The sequence below is a fragment of the Archocentrus centrarchus genome, chromosome 8 (genome assembly GCF_007364275.1).
Source record: "Archocentrus centrarchus isolate MPI-CPG fArcCen1 chromosome 8, fArcCen1, whole genome shotgun sequence".
Taxonomy (NCBI): Eukaryota; Metazoa; Chordata; class Actinopteri; order Cichliformes; family Cichlidae; genus Archocentrus; species Archocentrus centrarchus.
The window spans coordinates 28,045,164-28,067,410 of record NC_044353.1 but is presented as its reverse complement, the minus strand read 5'-3'; the positions used below and the strand labels follow the sequence as shown (position 1 = coordinate 28,067,410).

General features: G+C 40.1%; 1 protein-coding gene across 1 annotated transcript in view; it reads left to right on the top strand.

Annotated features, from left to right (window-relative positions):
- The window catches only part of asic2 (acid-sensing (proton-gated) ion channel 2), a 449,569-nt gene that overhangs the window by 288,219 nt on the left and 139,103 nt on the right, over positions 1–22,247 (top strand). The window lies entirely within an intron of this gene.

Genomic DNA, 22,247 nt, shown 5'->3' with positions numbered 1-22,247 from the left:
CATTCTTTTTTTTTTTTGTATCTTCTTCCCCTTGTATCGGTCTTTGAGAAACACAATATTCTGTGTAGATAATATAGTTTTATCTACACATTACATTTAATATGCTTGTCCATTGAAGAACCTCTTTCACTCTCTAGATGACATCAAATGCTGGATGGGGAGGAGCTTTCTAGTCTAACCAAACTAGATAGCCCCCTTTCTACAAATGTGCAAAATCCAGTTAAAAAATCTTGGAGTACTTATGGATACTTCCTTGTGCAGAACATGTTTTATCATTTTTGGCACAATATTACTAAATGTTTGTAAAGCACTAAATGTATTAGCTCCTTTACCATATATCTGCTAAGGCCATATTCTACCACCAGGTCACTGGGCATTCTCGGGGCGCCTACTCTCATCTCTCCGGTGCTTCTGTCCCACCACTGATAGTTTCAAAATTATTTTAAAGATTGTCTCTTATTCATCTGTTCTACCAACTAGTTTTACTAAATTGTTTATTGTTTTTTGTTCAGGCTGAGGTTACCCCATGGTTTTTGCCAAGTTCACTCTTAATTATTTTTTTTAATGGCCACTCATTGTTTTTAATTTGTTGCTGGCTTTACTCTCATTTAAATATTAGTACTAGTAATATCATTTCACTTCACCCACTTTTAGTTTTAAAAAAGCCTAACCTACAGTAGAACTCAATATACTATAAGCTGTCTTACTGTAATCTGAATTTAATTGTGAATCTTGATCTGTGAAGTTTTTTTTAAAGATTCTTTGTAATTGTAAGTTTGGTATATAAATTCAATTGAATTTTATTTATATAGAGCCAAATCACAACAGTTACCTCATGGACAACAGTTACCTTATATCAGATAATATCTTATCAGATAATATCTTCACAAATACAAAAAAGAAAAAAACACTGACTTGATTTTCTCAAAAACGCGTGTGTGTGTGCGTGTGTGTGTGTATATATATATATATAGCTGTATCTTAGCTGTTCCTAGGACTGTGCTCTGGAGACAGATCTTGGATGTCGTTCCTCAAATGTGCTGGAGCCGCTCTCCCACTCTGGGGGGTCACTGCCCCGAGTGTTTCCATTATCACGTGGACCACTGCTAGAATCTTGCACCCTGCTGTTATGTGCTGGATTGTCTCAGGGGCATCTCTGCACAGCCTTCACCTGGAGTCTTGCCTTTAGTGGTGGTCTCCAGCCTCTATCAAGCTTTTGCTTAGAGCTTGCCATGATTAGTGCCTCTGTGCTTTGTTCAGCCATTGGTAGGATTTTTTTTATATCAACCAGTTATTTTATTTGCAGCTCTTCCGTGATGGTTACTGTTCTTTCTCCGCTTCTTTTTTGGGTTTATGCTGCCTGAGGTATTCACTTAGCACATGATCATGTCAATCATTTGTGGCCATCTGCCTGATGTACTCATGGATCTTTGTTTCATCCAGGATAGTGGTTCTGACACAGTCCTCTGCCTACTGCCTTCTGCTTAGCAGACAGTCTCAGGGTGCTGGATTTTGGGGTGAAACCCTCCGTGCATGGTAAGGAGCTTTCTTGTCTTGATACCAGTGGCTTCAATTTCCTCCTTTGGCCAGCTTATTATGCCAGCAGGACATCTGATAACTGTTGAGGCATAGATGTTTGGCTGGATCTTGTTCTTCCCATTCAGCTGACTGCTCAGGTCTTGCCTTACTCTCTGCAGATTCTCTTGTTGTGGATCAGTGAATCGATGTCTCGTTCACTCCTGGCATACAACTTGATGTCATGTAGAGGAGGTGGCTGATGTTTGCTCCATTCCGTAGTCAGTATTCGTAGCCAGTCTTGTTGACAGTGTGGCTGAGGGGGTTCAGGACTGTCTGGCCTTCAGTCAGCTATTCTGGATGTGTCTTAGTCTTTAGCAGCTGGTTCATTTATGCTGCCAGGCACTTACTGGATGGTTCAGTGGACAACATCTAGTTTATTCTCCTGGCTTCTATCTCTCTGGTATTCCTCTTCAGGTGGTTAGCCAAGGCTGTGAGGCAGTTTCTAAAAACATCTTGCATCTATGGACAACTTACTGCACTTCTTAGGCATCCCTTTCTTCATCACACCTTTCTGCAGCTCTGATAGCTATCTAACTTCCCTCCATGCTGCCTTAATCTTAGCCTCTAGCTGTCTTCCAATGGAGGGTACTGCTCCTTGTGGCTGTTCATCTTCTAGCCAAGCATCTCAAGGATTACCATTGCCATGGTATACATCAACTGATTGGTTTCATTGATGATCGAAGTAGGGATTGTCCATATTGCTGCATTCGCATCTTCTAGTAGACTTTTGGAGGGTATTTCATGTAGTCTTGGTAGTAATTTCCATCTTCCATCTTAATCTCATCTTTCAGGTCAGCTGCACTGTTATTCAACTTAGCAGTTGTTGTCCACAGGTGTTGCTTCTTGCGGATGTTGGATCACTGAGCTACTAGTTGTTTCAATGTCAGTCTGGAGGTTGGGTGTTGAATAATCGACAGGTCCCACATCCTCTTCATGTAACCCCTTACATGTGCTACCCAAGCCCAAGCTTGGGTAGCACATGTAATCCCAGTAGCCCTTTTAGCCTTGAGAGTCTTAAGTGTTAGGCCTATTTGAAGCAATGGGAGTTTCTGACAGCTTGTGTAACACATTTTACTGCCACAGAGGAAATAAATTTCCAATTAGAGACAATTAGTCAGAATGTGTCTCCTCCTCAACTGCAGAAACACATTAGCATCCGAATCAGGCACCCCATAAGTGCCAGTGTCACACAGTGTATCGTTACAAAATACCTCTGTTGAAGCTAAATACAGATGGGGTCATCTGAGAAATAAATTGTTTTATATTCAGCAAAAACATTTTGTATAACATGTCAGATTTTTTGTTTGTAATTTTAGTGTTTTTATTTGTTCCCCCTTACCTGATATTTTACATCATCTTCCTCAGCTGTTTACCTAATGAAACACCTCCACATAGTTACTGTTTGAATTTAATCACACTGATCACCCATATTGCAGTAATACAGTATACCAAACACCCAATGCTGTTTAGATAAAAGGTCACTAAATATCAAGTGCCAAATCATACAGTTCTTTGTTGTTCTTGTGCAGCAACAGATTTACAGTTTCTATTTTTAACTTAAGAAGGCCACATGTTGGTGTAGATCTAATGCAGGTGCCCTTCAACAAATCTCATTATTGCTTTGCCCTGCATCGACATCTCTGACCTTTACCAGTTAAACTTCATCAACTGTATTTGTAAGAGTAAAGACAACATGGGAAGCACAGCAATTGTAAAGGCTGGAAGAGCAAATATGATAAAAGGAAACAACTGAGAAATACATTTTATATATTTCCCATGTCTACCAGAAGGTCCACTCTTTGTGTGGAGTTTGTAGGATGTTATAGTTCAGTGTTGGTTTGTTTTTTGTTTTGTTTTGTCTTTTCCTGTCTTGCCTGGCAGCTTTTGCAAACAAAATTATGATCTGAATGATCTGTTGTGCCAAGCGCATTTACTTTGCCAAGAGGAGTTTTATAGCTTCTCTTGTTACTTTTTTTTTTTTTATTATTTATTATTTGCATCATTGTATTTGTATTTTTTGTAATAACAGAGCTGACAAGCAAGAAGGGACAGATTACTGAAGGGAGAGGAGAAGGTACAAAGAAGAAGAAAGAGGAAAGGAAATGAGGGGTGGGGTGTGGGGAGGTTTGGAAAAACAAAAAATAAAGGACAAACACAAAAGCACAAGTGAGACACAATGGGTCACCAGCTGCTACATCTGTAACAAAACACATAAAAAACAAAAAAAAAAACAAACAACAACAACAAAAAAAAAAACACCACCTGAAAGAGAGAAAAACAAAAATGGTTACTCAAAAAAACATACGATCTAATGTATTGTTTGAGTGTGTGTGTGAGCATGAGTGTGTACAGTATGTGTGTTTGTCATGAAATGTACTTGATAATGAGGGTGAGAAGCAGCAATACAATGTCCCCCAAAAGCCAGAGGGAGATGGAAAACCCGCGTCATCCACGTCAAATAAACACACACACACACACACACACACACACACACACACACACACACACACACACACACACACACACACACACACACACACACACACACAGGCTACTCATACCCCCCACCCCCCAATACTCACAAAGTCAGTCCAGCACCCGAACCACCAGCTTTGGGCAGGGTGCAGGAAATAGGGATCTAGGAAGAGCTGCTTGCTCCACTCCCCACTTGTCAGTGTTAAAGGTGATATGATGGGTACATGTGTTGGTGCATGTGAGTGTATGAGGTGTAAGGGATGAGTATGACTGTGTGAAAACTAGAGCACTATTAAAATTGAGGGGATGGATGTGACAGGAGCACCCAATTGCTGGTCAGCAGTACTCCTCCACGCCTCATCCCCAAACCCTCAATGTTTAAGGTGCAGATAAAATTGAGGGGCAGACAGCAGTGGAGAGGTGAGTGGGGCCACCTCAGCAACCGCACCTCTGGGAAACACATCTGCCACCCAAGGTCCTATATGTATAATGATGTGTAGTGAGCTGAAATGACTGTAGTGTAATTAAAAAGGAGGGATGGGCGGCCAGACCCCCATGGAAGACTCACTAAGGGAACTGTTTACCCTGCCCAGGATAGGGTTATTGGGGCCCCATCCTGGAGCCAGTCCTGAGGAGGGAGCTCTCCCTTGAGCTCCCTCCTCAGGACTGGCAGCTCAAGGGAGAGCCGGGTACCACAGGAATTAGCCTGTGGTACCCGGCCTGACGCAGCCCAAAGAGGAGACATGGGCCCACCCTCCTGTAGGCCCACCACCTGCAGGAGGCATTGTAGGGGTCAAGTGCAATGTGTGTGTGGCGGTGGCCAAGGGCGGAGGCCCTGGAGGACTGATCCCTGGCTGTTGGGACATGGAATGTCACCTCTCTAGTAGGGAAAGAGCCTGAGCTAGTGCTTGAGGTTGAGAGATACTGGCTAGATATAATCGGGCTCACCTCAAGGGGCTGGACTCTTTTCCAGTCTGGAGTTGCCCTTGGTGAGAGGTGGCAAGCTGGGGTGGGTATTCTTATAAGCATAACATAAGCAGAAGAGGATGGGTGGATGGATGGATTGATGGGCGGGTGGCCATGCAGCACAGCAAATAAAGCCACATTAATGACCCTAGTCACTGTGGCTTATGCGGCACATGTACCATGCCCCAAATCTGAGGGTTCGTCTGCACACAGAGCCACAACACCAGTCACCCACTCAGTCAACAACAGACAAAAAAAAAAAAAAAAAAACGCTTGCGGGCACTCCAGAATCCCTATCCCTAAGCGCAGAACAGCCACCCCCCCCCCCCCCCCCCCCCCACCCCCCACCCAGTGGTGCGCCCGACAGGGCATGGATTGCCCCAGCACAGGGAAGAAGCCAACCAGGAAACGGGTGACACCAGGGCCCCAGACTTCGCACATGGACGTGCGCAGAAGAGGCCGGACACCTGGCCCAGGCCTGCATCTGCCACCGCAAGCACCCCCACACCCTAGATTTCAGTGTTTACCTGAAAGTGTTGTGCTGTTTCCATCAGATGCCTGTTCTTTCTCTTTATATGTTCTGAGAAGATAATGAAGTGTTTACACACAGCTATTCATGCTTTACACAGACTTTTTTGTAAGAGGCATGTGTGTACACTGTATTCTTCTCTGTATATTGGGATGTGAAGCTGATATTATGTGTCCCTAACTGTGAGCATCAGCATGATGCTGTTACTGATGCTAGTTGAAAGATTTTCCATCTCTGAGGGATGTTCATAAAGTAGTGAAAAAGAAGAAGAGGACACAGTTTGGAACTCAAAATCATTGAGTTAATGATTGCTAGAAGAATTCTTTAACTTAACACTTTTCAACCTAATCATCCACCAAACTTCCGATGCCCCCCTATGCAAGGAATATATTCAGTGCCATGAAAAAGTATTTGCCCCCTTTCTGATTTCTGAGGATTTTGCATATTTCTCTCATGTTTCAGATCACCAAGCTAATTTTATTAGACAACAATAACCCAAGTAAATACAAAATGCAATTTTTGCATTTCAAGAAGGGGCCAGATATTTTTTCTGCACTGTATAACAGCTTTTGGATTTTAATGTGCAAGCTTCTGCTGTGACACTAACATGATGCCCTATAATGGATCCCAATTTATAGCTGGTCACATTGGCGCAGGCTGCTTTTCTTGGCTGAAGCTGCAAGACTGTTTCCACTGCTATACTCTGAATGGAGTGTGTTGAAAGAGCTTGCCAGCTCATAGGTTTGCAAGGTGCCTTCGCTGTCAGCATGACAAATAATCTGGCTGGACACTGTGTGGAGTGCAGAGCTACATTTTTCTTTCAGGCTTTTGTTCCTTTTTTCTCAACTGGGTGTGGATTAAAAAAAAAATCAGTTTAGCAGTTTGACTTTAAGAATTCTTGATATTCTCTAGGTCTCAAGAATAAATTCTAGTTTAGTACAGTTTTTTCTCACTTTTCTTCTGCTAAGCATTGAGCTTTAGTAAGAGCTGCTGCCAGATAGTGTGCTTAAAGCACATGCCTCTCCCTGAAAGATAATGGATCATTCTGTGAATGTTTTTTCAGGTCATGTTAACCTGTTGCATTTTGGGATCACAATATCTAACAACTGTTATGCATCGCTAATCCATCTGCTTATATTCTCAGTTAGATTATACAGTTCTTGCACATTAGTGTAATAGCTCCAGACTGCCCTCCAATTCGTGGAGGCTGAAATCACTCAAAACTTTCAGATGAATTGCAATATATATATATATATATATATATATATATATATATATATATATATATATATATATATATATATATATTAATGTATTTTTTAATGTATTTTGGTATCCTCTGACTTTTCCTTATAATGCCACCATGAGGTGTAAATTATTAACCCAGCCCAAAAACTAGTAGATGGGTTCAACATGGGGGGTGGGATTACATCAGGAATTGGCTTTGAGCCCCTTCTTGTTTGCAGTGTTGCAGTGTTAATGGACAAGTTGACAGATGAAGTCAGGCAGGCGTCTCTATGGTCTATGATGTTTTCAGACATTGTGATCTGTAGTGAGAGTAGAGAGCAGGTGAAAGAGAGCCTGGAGAGGTGGAGGTATGTGAGGAATTAAAGTTAGTAGTAGCAAGACAGAATGTATGTGAGATAGGTGGGAGATATAGGGAGACAGGTGTAACAGTGAAGCTGCAAGGAGTAGAGCTCTTGAAGGTAGATGAGTTTAAATACCTAAGGTCAACCATCCAAAGCAATAAACAAGTGCACAAGAGAGGTGAAGAAGAGAGTGCAGGCAGGGTGGAGTGGGTGGATACGATTGTCAGGGGTGCTGTGTGACAGAAGGGTAACAGCAAGACTGAAAGGATTGAAAGGTTTACAAGATGGTAGTGAGATCTGCTATGATGTTGACAAAACAACAGGAGGCAGGAGGTGGAGGTGGAGGTGGAGGTGGCAGAGTTGAAGATACTAAGATTTTCATTGGGAGTGACCAAGATGGACAAGATTAGAAAGGAGCACATCAGAGGGACAGCTCAGGTTGAGCAGCTGGAAACAGTGAGAGACAATGCTGACATTGTTTAGATATGTGCAGAGGAGGGAGAGTGGAAATATTTAGCAATGGATGTTGAAGATAGAGCTGCAAAGCAGGAAAAGAGGAGGAAGACCACAGAAGATTCATGGATATTGTGAAGAAGGACATGCAGAGGGTTGGCCACTGTGGTGACCCGTAAAGGGGACAGCCGAAAGAAGAAAAGGTTAAAATCATTGTTTTTTAGTAAGATATCTCAACAATTATTAGCTGGATTTACTTGGAATTTGGTATCCATCATGATCCTGTTAACTTTGGCAATCACCTGAATTTTCCTGATTGTATCAGAAGTTTCACCTGAATCAAGCAGATGAATTGCTACGATCTTTGGTGCATTTGTGGTTCCCACATAATGGATCCTACTCACCTTAATGCAAATAGTTGGAGATGATTTTAAATTATCTCCAACTATTTGTGTTTATAATCTTGTAATCGGATTTGGTTCAGACATTCACATTCTCCCTCAGCATTAATCACTAATGGGAACTTTGGTGAGCCCTTCCTTGGATTTACGTTGATTCAAAAACTTTTTTCACTGGCACAGGACACAGACTTTGTACTATGGAGCTCAAAGTTAGTCAGTGAGACTTAATTTCTATTGTACCTTTCATGCAGATTAGTGCAGTTCAGAGTGCTTAACATATGACTAATCAGTCAGAATTGAGGCAGAATAAAATGTAATAGAACAAGTAATAAAAAGTCATGAAACTTAATGTAAACATTAAAAAAGTATAATATAATATAATATAATATAATAGAATAGAATAGAATAGAATAGAATAGAATAGAATAGAATAGAATAGAATAGAAATAATAACACAGGCATGATTAATTGTTAGTTCTGAAATGCTGGGTCACAGTCATCTCTCAAGCAGCCTGGAAAACTGACCATAGATATGTCACATATGATCCTGAAAGAATGTGATGGGCATGTTCGTTCAAATAAAATGCAAATTGTAAATCTGTTCCAGTCAGTTCAAGCCAGAAGAATAACTTGAGCTCATCTTTAATTCATGGGAGCACTTACAGTGCTGTGCCAGGGCAGTCTTCTTCCTTCTCACTGCTAAAAGCAGATTCTCAGAAGGGTCAAGGTTTCCTTAGGGAAACAGCTGGAAGCAGGCTTCCTATTGAATGTCTTCCACAGTTCTCATACTTTCCATCCTTCCTCCATCTCCCCGAGAAGCATCCACCATTGATGAGCATGAGGAGTTTTGATCCAGGGTATTATCGCTGCAGCCCAACCTGCAAATTCGAAAGCTGCAAGGTTCTTGTACTGTTGTGAGAATTGTCAGACAGATGTTCTCAGGAGAGAGAGTATTTCAGTCAAACACAGAAAATTTGAAGGCTGCGTGAATATTTATTGTGGTATGGGAGCAAAATGATTACTTGCCTGCCTGTTTTTATAGTTAGGCCATAGTGACAAAGTTCACTTATGTTTCTAAAATCAGTTTCAGGGTAAACTCGGAAAGTGCAGGCTTGCAGTATCTTAACTGATACTGTTAACAATGTTAGATTTTCATCTACAGCTACACTGCTGCTTCTGCTGCGCACTTTGATTCAAAATAGCTTACATGCTGTAAACTACCTGCTGGTTAATAAGCTATGGTGTGGAAAGTGAAGGGAAGGTATTTCTTTGAAGTCCGGTTCTAGCTTTAGTTGCTAAGGAACAGTGCACCTAGTTTTAATGTGCGTAATGTGTAGAGTGGGAAATTTGAATGACAGGACTGATCATAAAAAGGAACATTCTGGGATTTGTATCAACCTCAGAAACTGAATGTTGGGTCAGTAATAAGACAGTGATTAATCAAATTTTATCAAAAATATGATTTCAGCTTCAAACAGCTATGAAAGCAAGATTATCCAGATAAAACAACTACTTTTTCATTTACTTTTTTTTTTTTCCTGTGAGACTCTTGTTTAATCCCATGTTAAAGTTATAGCCAATGCACCCTTTCTTTAATCAGTGGTTTGGCTCTTTAAAGCTCAAGCTCACTCCCAGTTTAGTTCATCTCAGCCAAAGATGAAGAAAAAAGAGCCTGTGTTCAAAAGTATCCATCTAAAGGACATGAAAGGCACAAGCATTTGATAGGTGAACATGTGGAATAACAAAAAAGTTCAATAAATGCAGAGTTTTTTTAACTTTGAGTAATCATGTTAAATAATTGAGATCTTAGTACTGACTAAACGAATCTAAACTTTTTGTCATAATCAAGCAACCGTAATAAATCTTCCAGTGATCGCAGAAATGAAAGCAAGTTAGGGATACAATGAATAAATAATAAAATAATGCTTTTTCTTATATATCTGTAAATTCAGAATTTTTTATTTTATGTATTTTGGTTTGTTTTTACATTTTATTTTTTGTGTGTGTTTCAGGTATGATGTTGGTCTTTTCACTGAGTCATAGCAAACTGAAAGGATCTGCAATATCCATCCATCCATCCATCCATCCATCCATCCATCCTTCCTTCCTCCCTTGTCCGCTTATCTGGGGCTGGGTCTCGGGGGCATCAGTCTAAGCAGAGAAGCCCAGACCTTCCTCACCCTAGCCACCTCCTCCAGCCCATCCGGGAGGACACTGAGGCATTCTCAGCCCAGCTTAGAGATATAATCTCTCCAGCGTGTCCTGGGTCTGCCCTCCCAGTAGGATATGCCCAGAGCACCTCACCAAGAGGTGCCCAGGAAGCATCCTATTCAGATGCTCGAACCACCTCAACTGGCTCCTCTTGATGTTAAGGAGCAGCAGCTCTACTCTGAGCCCCTCCCGAATGATTATAAGGGAGAGGCCAGCCACCCTTCAGAGGAAGCTCATTTCTGCCGGTTGTATCCACAATCGTGTTCTCTCTGTCACGACTCTCTCCACTAAGAGCTGGAGGCCACCACCTGATGGTGGGACTGCATCAGCCGCTAAAAGCATAGATAAGATTCTGAGGCCACCAAGGCGGAAGCCGTCTGCCACTTGGCTACACCCAGAACCAGTGACAAAGGGCAGCCCTGGCGGAGTCCAACACCCACGGAAACGAGTCCGACTTATTATTGGCAACATGGACCAAGCTCTCACTGCGGGTGTATAGGGAGTGAATGGCCCTGAACAATGGGTCAGACACCCCATACTCCCACAGCACCCCCCCCCCCCCCCCCACACACACACACACACAGGATACCTCAAAGGATACAGTCAAAGGCTTTCTCCAAGTCCACAAAGCACATGTAGACTGGATGGGCAAACCCACATGCACATTCAAATATCCTCGAGAGGATGAAGAGCTGGTCCAGCGTTCTGCGACCAGGACAAAAGCCACATTGTTCCTCTTGAATCTGAGGTTCGACTAACTGATGGACCCGCCTTTCCAGCACCCTGGCATAGACCTTACCAGGGAGGCTGACTTTCTTCTAAAATGATTCATTAAAAATCATTATTGCAGATACTGGAAATGATAATGCTCAGGATCGCCTTGTAGTCAGGTGAGATTAATATGCTAATTCAATGATGATCTGTATTCATTACAGTTGTGAAAAATGATCTCTACTAGACAAATAATCCAACTGAACATTGATTAAAGTCCATAAATGACAAAAATTGAGCAGCACCAGGATTTTCTCATCAAACTGTCCTTCGATAGTTTCTTTAAATATTCTCCTCAGTTTCTGCTTAGAATAGATCTTTGATTATTTTATTCAGACACATTCTTCTTGTTCTCTTGTGCTGAAGTGTGAAAAAAATAATAAATAATACATGCAGTGCCAGTTTATCCAAGCTGTTCATATTTTCTTCTTTGTGTTTTGTCCCTTAGTGTGTAAACCTGCAGCTCTAAAGGTAGGCTCGAGCTAGAAATATGAAAAGCAGAATGAATTAACTTAACATAAAGTCATCAGCTCCCTAAATGACACTGGCATATTTCATCTCTTTGACTCTCATAGTTCCTGCATCATTAAAATTGTATTAATAATGAAGCAATCAATGTTTTACAATGCTTTGCATATTCTGAAATTTATTAGTGTCACATTTGATCAAAATTAACTCAATCTTTTCGCCGTCAGTCATTTCCAGTATGCTACATCTGCTGAACGCTTCCTTCAGTGGAGCCTTTGCTTTAAATCCAGATGATGTTTTGCTCAAATTTCCATGTCCTCACAAAATGAATTACTTCAGAGATGTCATCGTTATTCTGAAATAAGTTACTGCCATAACGCCAGATGGATTTCCATGGTTACATTGTAACAAAAGCTTTATGACTACCTTCAGTGTTTTCTCTCTTGCTTCACCTCAGCACCCTCATCTGGCCTGGCTCAGTGTCAGCTCGGTGTTTGCTGGTTCTCCATTATGTCTTCTGCCTGAACCATTTTTCTTTTTTTTTTTCATTTATTATGCAACATAAAGTATTCAGAAATAGACCATCAATCCATCTCACTTAAAAAATAAACTTTGCTTCTACTGCTCAGGTCAGACAACTCTGCAGTACTTTCACCTACATACTTCAGTCTTGGGACTTGGACTAAATTTTGGTCTTGTTTTATTTGTTTTTAAACTTACCATGGAAACACAATACAACTCTTAACATAATTATACTGTTTATCATATTATAATAAAGCCCATTTGTATGTTTTTGCTTACTCTATGATGAACTCTTCTTTTAGTGTGCAGGTGCAAGCATGTTGGATGACTCGAGTCTTGAAGGTTATACGCAGCCCATTTGACTAATGGCCCGGCTCTCTGTACATGCTCATGCTAATCACTTCTCTGATTGATTGTGGTGCTCCAAAGCACTAATGGCATCATTAGCTGGAACTGTTGTGGCAGTCTCGGCTCTGAGCTTTCAATTCCCTCACAGAGATGTTCTTTATCCTTTCTTTTATTAAGATCCTAGATTGGGATGGGTTAATTTTAAAAAAATGACTGGCTTTGTTTTTGATAAAGGTGAAGGAAAATGCAGATCGTTAACCCCTCTATTGCCACACTCATTCTTTGGTCGTTCTGTTAGTTAAGCTGGAGCCAGTGTTACCATGGAAACGCTGGGACAAATCCTGTTGTAAGTGAAATGATAACACAAAGATGCCAAGCAAAACTGCAGTGAGACTTGTATCATTAGTGAGGGAATGATACATTTGCACCTGGATGTTAATTGCATGCAAACACAATAGACAAATTTCTTTGTGCTGTTTTTTTTTTTTTTTTTTTTTTTTTTTGGAAATCTTATAATAACAAGTCAAACTTTACTTTTGATATAGTTTATGAATTCTTGCCAGTCAGACGAAAAAGGAGAATTTCAAGCCTTGATTTGCCAAGATTTTGATGTCAAAGTGGCAAATTTTGGCATCCCGACAATCTTTATGTGCAGCACAGTGATGTCTCACATGAACAGTCAGCTGTCTGAGCACAAAGGATCAACATGCTAATCTTTACCAAATGTTAAACTTGTCCAAGAGCAAGCTGATAACTGCTGAGTCACAGCCTGACACACTCAAAAAGCTGTGAGTATTCGTGGTGGGAGTTTTTAGTGCTTGCTAGTTGCTCAAAGCAAGAAAGAGAAAAGTTTTAGACTTATTTGTTGCACATATTTATGACTGCCTTCAGAGACTTGACCCATTTTCATGATATTATTAATTCCATGGGTACTAATGGATTTCTTTAACCCTAAAAAGAGCACAAAGTAATTTCAGCTGGAAAAACAAAAGATGTGACATGCAATTTTTCAAATTGAAAAATTACATATTTTAGTTTAGGTATTGCTTCATCAGTAACTTGGAAAAGGACTGTAACAGAAAAACTCTAGAGTACTTTATAAAATACTACAATTTATGAAAACATTTTCCTGAGTGATTAATCTGCTTAATAGCTTTAAAAATGTTGCTTTTTTTGATGGCTATATTTCAACACATTTAGAAATCTTAATTTACAGTAAACAACTGGTGATGATAAGTTTGTTTATATGCAAATGAATGACATGGTACATGAGGATAAATGCACCCAATAAAAAAAAAATTAAGACTGATATATTTGTCAGCTAGACTTGCTGATTTCATTTGTACATTCTATTCTATTCTATCACATCCTTCAGTTTCATCATAGTTTTAATGCAAATAATACAAATTTAAGTATGCTCATTCTGTAAAACAGTACCATTCAAATGTAGTTTTTATTTCAGTTGTTATTGCATGTCGTCCAGCAGTTATTGCTCATTAATTGTTATCACAGAAATAAGCATTTTTAAGTACATCAGGTCACACTGTCCTTTCAGAAGTTAAGATATGGATGGATTCTTCTTTTTTAAGCTTGTGTGGGAAAATAGTTCCACCTTAAAATTCATGATCTCTACATAATAGCAGATAGTAACCTCTTATGATCTGACTACACAAAATCTGAAATGCTGTTTGAGAATCAGGGGCACCATATTGTGCAAGCTAAAGAGAAGCGGAACCATGTAGCTCTGTGGACAGGCCCGAGTAACATGAACATCTGTGAAGACAACAGGACTGCTGAAGGCATTTAATCTTCTTTAAGGCCATGCTTACCTCAGCAGGATGATTTCAAACGACTGCCACCCAAATTATTTTAATACGTATCAAAAGAAGAAACTGTACAATCTTCAATTGAATAAAGAATTTTAATGATTTGCAGTTGATTGCATTCTGTTTTTAATTACATTTTCCACAGTAGCCCAACAATTACAGAAACAGAAATCCTTTTAGTATTAAGCTTGTCGGTCTCATGCGGCAAATCCCAGTGTAAGAGCTGATTGTTTTCTGACGGACTAAATCACGACCGGGGTCAGCAAAGTGTGTGGATGGCCGCAGGGAGCCATAAAGGTTAGGAGTGTGTTTGCTGAGTGGAGCTGGGATGCTGCCAACCTGTCAGACAGTGTTTAGGTAGTGTCAGTTGTGGAAAATTCCACAAAATAAAGTGCAACTGGAGCTGATTGTGTAATCATGGGGGGGTTGGAGTCCAGCTAGATGAACAACACACCAGTTGTGGTGTTATTAAAACTAAGACATTTAAGTCAGAGGTTCATTCAGACCTGTGCATGCCCACTTTTTAAGCACCTTCCCTTCTTTTGTTGTAACAACTTGCTATTCCAATTTTAAATGGGCTTCTGCTCTGTCTAAATGTGAGCCAGGTGTGAGGCTAGAAAGGAGCTGCTTCCCACTATCTTTAAATTAAAAAAAAAAAAAAGTGGTGATAGTTTAATAAAAAGAGAGGAGCAGCCTGAACATAAACCTAATCAACCATGAACTTGGAGTATTAACAGCAGATGAAAAAATGGAGTGTTTGCCTGGCCTGCTCCCTTTGTCTTCAAAAGAGAAAGTGATTTCAGAGGTTTCACAGGATTCATATTAATAACAACTACGAAGAGATCCAGTGACTGTATAAAAAATGTCCCTGAGCTTAAAATGGATCTCTGATTTTTCACATTGCTGTTTGTTGACAGGTCTTGGTCAGTTGCTCGTACCTCATCTCTGCTGGAGGCTTCAGCTTCATTAACCACCATTAGCATTACACACCTGAACTTCTGACTGAGCTGTCAGTGTCGGCTCTCGTTGTCCGTAGTGTAAGTGCCAGGTGAGATGAAAAGATGTGTCAGAATCTGCCCCACAAATTCTGATCATCTTTTGACCGTCCATTTGACTCCAGCAGTGTCAGAGTGCGATGTTAAATCAGGAGTGCTGTAGCACGTCATTATTTCAAATTAATTGTGATTTTAAAAATAAGAAATAAAATCAATCAAAAAGTACATATGTTTTATAAAATATTTGACATGGAGAGTCAATTAGAACGAGTAAGTGTGCAGCAGCAGCAGAAGATGTGGTATCACTAATGAAAGGTGAAACCCAACAAGCTCGCATTCCTCAACATCAGTTGAGTTGATTTTTGTTTATTGAGCCCTGCCTTATGTTTTTGTGGCCATAGATAATTAATAGAAATAAATGGTCTCATGTTCAGCACAGTTTGTTGTCATAAAATTGGAGGATCAACAACACCAGCATTTTATGTCCTCCAGGCATCCTCAAGCCATCAGGGCTGGAGTCTTTTCACTTTCACCTTTATTGATTCAGCAGAAAATGAAGTAAATCTGCTGTTCCTTAGCTGGTGAGGAGCTGGTAATCCTCAGTTATTTCACTCTAATTTTGACAAGGAAAAGTACAATAATTACATTTAATAAAATCATGCAAATAAAACAAGTTCTTGATAAATAATAAGTTTTTTTATTGCATTCTGAATGTGTTCTTAATATGCATTTGGCATTGCGCTAATTTGTTTCATTTTTCTCTCAACCCCAAATATAGAAATCGTTAAGGCTTCGTTCAGTTTTAACATTATTTAATCTCAACACCTGCTCTGCAAGTCGAGCTGTGTTTAGAAAGTTGCTGAAACCCAGTTGCAGTATAGAAATGTTTTGTTTTTTTTCTAATCTAGTTTTTAAAAAAGTCATAATATAAAAGTGTTGTTTCTGACTATGTACAACGAAGCCCCTGTGGTTGTTTCTTAACACAGAGAAGGATTCTTTCTTTTGTGCCCGAAGGCTAAATTACAGCATCTCCATCACAGTTAAATGTTCAGTTTTGTTGTTGAGGCTTTTTTCTGTCTTCCTTTGAGTGGTGTCACCTCCTGCCCCGACAGAGCAGACAGCTGTGCTGTCTACAGGTGGGATGATCACCATGTGTCCTATTGTTCTCTGTGTGAGTCAGAGTTTTGAAAACTTTTCAATCAAAACGAATATGCAGGTGAGGGCAAGGGGCAACTTCTGTAATATTTGATCCTGAATAGAACCGGGTTTGTCTGAACTTGTCATTTTTAAGTCAGAAGAGACTGAAAAATATGAACTCACTGACTGACAGCAGACTGATTGCTTATGTTAAATCAAGCAACTTGTTGATTTGTGTTTTAATTCAATATATAGCATTTATTAATCTCATTCTGTTTAATAAAAAATCATTAAATAAAGAACTGTGGTCGTTTGTATGTAAATTGCATATATGCCTTAACAAAATGTGAAACTTTATAAGCTGCTGCAAATAGATACAGTTGCTACAGAGCTACATATTTACTTTATGAGTTGAGACCAAAATAGAGCTACTGATAGTGACTATTGAGCTTAACTTTGTTTAAATGAACAGCCTAGACAAGCAAAGCAAGATATAACAAATTCCTCTTGCTTATTCCTCAGAACGTTATAGAGCAAAAAATAATTAATGTTGCTTAAAGGTACAGTAAGTCATGTTTGAGTTTAATATAAAAATGTAGCATTCATAAGTATACTTACTTAGCGTGTAATTAATGTCATCCAACAAATTGATGCGTTGCCATAAACTTGCCACACAATCCATTAAAAATGTCATTTTCTCTCTGATAAACAGTTTGATTACATTCTCACATCGTATGAGAGTTTATTTGCTAAGTGTCCGAGTCCAACAATGTTAGATCCACTTCAAAGAAAGTTTCACTAACCCCGGCTAATAATAGCTAACAAACAGCATCAAAAACAGCAGCAGCATGGCGTTCTCTGATTGAGAACTTCAGAATATCCTCAACAACTCACCTCGGTGTTGCTGTCATCAGACAGAAATGAGCTTCACTGAGTCATCAACTCGTATCAGACTCCTTTCACAGAGTTTTAGAGCGTGCTCCAGAGTAAATAGACGCGGACAACAGATTGAGTTAAACAGCAAACTGACAGCCTACAGTCATGACAGATGAATGACAGCCAGAGTTCTTAGTCACTAGGCCACTGTAGGATTATGAATAAGAAAATAAAATTCAGTTGACTGCAGTCTGTGATCTACTGACATCTAGTGGTGAGATCTGAAACACTGCACCTTTAAAGCTACCCTGTTGTGGTTTTGACTACAAGCTGAGGTCCCTTTGATTAACAGAAGAAGAGTGGCTGCTTGATGTTGGTTTTGCACAAAATGTATTTTGGTGAGTGACACTGAATTTAAGCATAAGTCACTAAGAAAGTGTGTGTGTGTGTGTGTGTGTGTGTGTGTGTGTGTGTGTGTGTGTCTGTGTGTGTGTGTGTGTGTGTATATCTATCTATCTATCTATCTATCTATCTATCTATCTATCTATCCTTTGCCTCATTTTTACACGCACACAAAAACAAAAGAAACCAAAAACAAACTTATGGATATCAAGAGCAGGTGTTGCCATAAACCACAGACTTATTTACAGGAGAAGAATGCAGGAGGGCAGAGCTGTGAGCATCAGCTGCATCAAAGAGATTTTCATGTTAATGCAAGGCAGCAGCTGTTTAAGGTTAAATCAATTAAGCTAAATTAATGAACACTGCAGCATTCACTACCTTTTTCTAAGTATATGAGTAGTATATGAGTAGTATTTTCTGGTCGCAAAGAAGCGCTGCAGCTCAAAGTGTTGTTATCCCTGACAGACCTGAAGATGATGGACAAGTCCAAGCTAAACATCTGTCACATCACAAGGGAAGTTATCTCTAGATGGTTCTATGAACCCTGACAACAACTATTAGATGGAACGATGATTAAATGAGTTTGCTACCATGAGACATAAATCCTTTAAGATAATCATTAGTTACTCAGGGACTTATCTTTGTATTCATCAAAAAAAAACTAAACAAAACAAAAAACCGATTTATGTCCAGGGAGAAGCTACCAGCTAAGCTTTTGCGTCTCTTGAAGACAAGTGTTACTGCCATCAGTTTGGAAAATTCTTACAGCCCAGAAAAGCCATTGATTGCTTTGCCTGCCACCACTAACATTTTAAATCAAGCTGGGGTTTTGATTAATGGCAGCACAGTGCATATATACTGTTTGTCTTTGCCTCCCCAGTCTTTCAGCTACTTGCTGGTGATACAGTCTCACCTGTGCACTCATCAACAATGACAGCATGGTGCTTGCACCCTTATGAATCATCCATAACCTTGCAGAACCACTGTTTAACTATTAAGTGTTTTAATACAGAGTTCTGAAACATTCTAGGCCTCATTAACATGACTCTATGAATGTTTAATTGTGGATTATATTTACAGGCTCTTCTTTCCCTGCCAGATTTACCACGATGTGGCCTTTGATCTTGTAACAGTGCGATTGACTGAAACTACAGGATTATTTGATAGGAAACTCATATCATGGTATTGCAGCTACTGTATAGAATGCAGTGTAATTGTATCTGATGTTTGGGCTCACTATGGCCCTAATTAATCTGTGATTTCCCTTATGTTTTAGAATTGCAAATTGGATATATTGAGCCTTTGAGCTGTTCGTTACACTGGCTGCATAGCTGGACTGAGAAACCCTCTTTATGGCTCCAAGCTAATTATTCAGCCTGTGGATCCAGGCTCTGGAAAGCTGCCGCTGCCTCTAGCTGTAGGCAGTGGATGTGTGTGTGCGCGCGCATGCATTCAGCCATAGCATACAGTGGGCGTTAGAAGAAATATGTATACATGCATGCATTTGACATTTCAGATTTCGCACTGTGTTCCTGTTCTTTGTATTTTTGCCAGTAATGCATTATACATGGACGTGTTTTAACATTTTCACAGTCCTGGTTTTGCTGTTTAGGAATGACGTGCTTCATTATGCGTGCAAACGCAAGCGCATGCTGGTTTGGATTTCTGTGTTAATTTCTCTTGACAGATTTCTTCAAACTTATGTGTGGGATTCATAGTTCAAAGTTAAAAATGTCTTATCGTTACGTATTCAAAGATGAGATCACAGGAAGTTGTCAAGCAGCGTTCCAGAACATTCAGCCGAACGGCTAAAAGCGGCACGGTTCAAGTCAAAATCACGTCAAGCCCACACACGGAGTCCGATATTCGCCTTGCCTCGTGATGTTAAGAAACCATTTTATAAGCCTTTGGGATTCATGATATCCAGCTACAAAAATGATCTGATATTGTGATAATTATTCAGAACCACCACACATTGCAGGCTCTGACAAATTATATAGATGGGGTTGAATTCTGAGTTTTATTCTACATTTTTCTGTAGCAGCTTAGGGGAGTTTAATTAAGCAATCTAAAAAATGAAAATGAAATGAAAAATAGCCTTCATCACACAGGGAGAAAATGGTCTCCTCTGTAATTGGCACAAGAACATTACTGAATGCTAATGAGTGAAACCTTGAATTTTACAAAACCATGCATTACATGACTCAGTGAACAAGTGCACTTACAGCGAGTTGGCTCTGAAGCTTTCTGTTTACTTGTATTGATGAAGCCTATTTAACTTGACTGTCCTAGATTGAGTGCTTGTTGGCAGATGTGATATTTGCAGACCAGGAATGTAATAATCGTTCACCATTAAGCAAGGAACAAATGGTACAAAAGGTGGGTTTACATCATAAATAAAGTAATAAAATAAAATTTTCTTGTCTGGAAGGTTGTTGTGCTTAAACCCACTAAGGACGTTCTCAAAGATTTTTCAAAAATAAAATAAGCTTTCTCTGAGAATGAAATATGGATCCTTGCTTGGTATATTTTAAGGTCAGTATCTTCACAAGTGTTACTGACAGAGAAGCAAATTTGGAGTCTAAAAATGCGTGATGTTACACATTTTTTTTCAAATCAGGACACTGAAAATACCACAAGCAGTGTATATGTTTAAGTAGTATCAATTTTGAGATTTAAAAAGAAATAAAATTGTTCATGGAAAAAGTAAACAACAATTTCTGAAGAAGGTGGTTTACTAGTATATATAATAAAGAGAAAATACTGGATGCCCTGAACCCAAGTAGATATACCCAACATATTCATGATTCTTCATGAGGTGAGAAAAAAACAGCTTCTAGTCCCAATAACAAATGTATTCATTGTACAAAACAAATCCCATATTTATTGTTTAAATTTAGTAAAAAAGAACACACACACACACACACACACACACACACACACATTTTATTATACTAGACTAAAATTTAAGTTTAGCGGACTGAAATGATTTCAGACCAACAAAATCAAATGACCATGTTTGACTGAAAATGATACACTAAATACTTTTTGATATCACCGATTCACAATAATGGTCATCAGAAGGCACTTTAGATTTCAAGTTAACATTTAGAGAACAATCCAGTTATTCCCTCGCAGCAAGCCCTCGGCTGAGGGAAAACAGTCACTTTACTAGGCAGAGTGCTAAAAGACCAAAGTTATTTCTCTGTCAAAAGCCAAACTAAACCCGCCAAACTTGCTCATAAAAACAAACATAGACAAAGAGGGGCATAACATCCCATTTTATTCCAATCTTGCTTTTCCAAACAAATTTAAAAGATGAAAAAAAAAAAAAAACAGAGTCCAAGGGATTCTGTGCCTGGCTTTTGTGCACTGCATGCACACAGCAGTCTCTCATTGCTCTGTGGCTGTGTGGCTCAGCAGCAGCAGCAGACAAACAGAGGGGGGCGAAGGACGGCGCAAGTTAGCACAGAGAGAGACAGGCGCTCTCATCAGTGACGGGCTCACCGGCTGCGTGGACAGAGCTGTGGCGCAGGAGGAGGAGAAGAAGAGCAATGGGGGGACAAGCTGCCTGAAAAGCAGAGCAAAACACAGGAGCAAGAACGTGAGAGACATCGAGAGAGGGAGGGGGAGAAAAAAAGAGAGATCACAGAGAGGAGAGAAGTCATTCAGACCAGGGAGAGGGAGCGAGCTGGAAGAAGCTGACAAGGACACAGAGAAAGGAAAGCGCGCACAGAAGCCTTTCCTGATGGAAGAAAAGCGAGGGACTGCACGGACAAAGTGAAAAAGAAGAAGAGGAGGAGGTGGGGGTGCCCGACAGGAGGTCGAGCTGACGGGGCTTGACTGACATAAGAGACAAGAGGAGGAGGAGCATGAGGGCAAGTTGATGGATTTGATTTGGAGAGAGTATTTTTAGAAGGAGGAGCGGAGACATGAGAGGAATATTGAGATTGGAGATCCTGTCTGTGAGTGAGGGAGAAAAAACTAGGGAGGAAGAAGAAGAAGAAAGAATAACAGGAGGCAGATAAAGGAGGGAGAGATGTTGAGATGTGACTGTGACAGAACAGATTATCTCTGGTCTGGTTTCCCGCAGGAAACCGCTGTGAGTGTTTGTCCGTGTACGTGCATGAGTGCCTCCTTCTCCATGTGAAAGTGTGTTGTGGTATGTCTCTAACTGTGGCGGCGATGCTGAGAAGCAGGTCCGCTACAAGATGAAGCTGTCCCGTGGTTACCTGCAGGACCTAATAACGCTGGTTAAAGCTGAGTTCAGGGAGAGAGGAGGAGCGGATCAGTGACATCACAAAGAACTAAAGGCACCAAAAGTGAGACCAAAAAGTGGGGCATAAAACAAATGAGGATGGTAGACTTTTGTGGATTCAATTAAACCTCGTACTTAATACTGACAAGGAAGTGATTGCTGCCTCTGGCTGATGAATGCTTCTGCAAGCCAGTGAAGCTAAAAAACACACACAACTCAAAAGAAGACAAACCACAACGCTGGAACAAGGCTCTTCTCACAGACTGCACCACACCAGCCAATTCCCTCCTCTGTCATCTCATTATTTTAATTACCTTCCCTTCTTTCATTTGTTTTTTGTCCTCTGTACTAAGCCCTTGGTATTTTGTATTCCGTCCTCTCTTCTCCCTCTCTCCTCCCCTCCCTCTTCCTCTTCGCTCTCTCTGTCTCATCCTCTCTTGTT